Below are 900 nucleotides of genomic sequence, written 5' to 3' on the forward strand. Positions count from 1 at the left end.
AGCCTGTGCTCATGTTGAATCCTCCAATACGCATATGTGCGCACTGGTGGCAGGAAGGAGAGGCGTCTGAGAGGGGCAACGAATGGCCCAGTGTCTGCGCATAAATTTCCTCATTCCTGCCTCAGAGCCACGATTGCTCCACCGGGTCTGCATGCCTAAGACCACCTGCTTAACAGCTGCATTCCCAAGCACTTCTGTTGGTGCGTGAGTATATGTTTTCTCTCTTCTTGTTGTACTCAATTCGAGTCGTTTGAATCCATCACTGTGGTTTCTTTGCTACTGCTGCCTATGAATTCTACAAACCTCATTCACTCACTTTGTATCGCTCTTGTGCTGTGTCCAAGACGCAGGGTTTGAGATGGGGATGGTACCAGAAGAGGCTCGCTGTCTCCCCACTCTTCTCGTTAGGGGAAACTGAGAGCGTCAAACAAGGGTGCAGAGTCGAAAGGAAATGTTGGTTCACAATATCAACAACGATTGACGCTGGAGCTTTCTTCCTCCGCACACTCCATCACTGGGGGGAGAAAGTCTTTGGCGCTGTTTTGATGTACACCCTGCGCTGTCCACTTGTTTGTGTAGTAGTCAATCCACTGCGGTAGACAGTGGGGAAAGGAAAGAAGGTAGAGGCGCTAGAAGATGGCCTCCAACCCATTTTGCTGGGAAAGGTTTGCTGTGGACTGCTTCCTCTGCCCCTCCCTACCAAACCTTAGCTAGTAGCTAAAACTACTGCAGCCGCCCTCCCCCCCCCTATTTATATATATCTATATATATATAAATATACACTCAACAGCAGTTGAATCTTTCATAGAGCTCAGCTGCAATTGTTGTCTCCTTAACAATGCTTCTATTTCTCATTTTTACTCTGTCCATATGATGGGTAACGTGGATCGGCGCATGCCG

Source organism: Leishmania panamensis (genome assembly GCF_000755165.1).
Source record: "Leishmania panamensis strain MHOM/PA/94/PSC-1 chromosome 24 sequence".
In the NCBI taxonomy this organism is placed as follows: Eukaryota; Euglenozoa; class Kinetoplastea; order Trypanosomatida; family Trypanosomatidae; genus Leishmania; species Leishmania panamensis.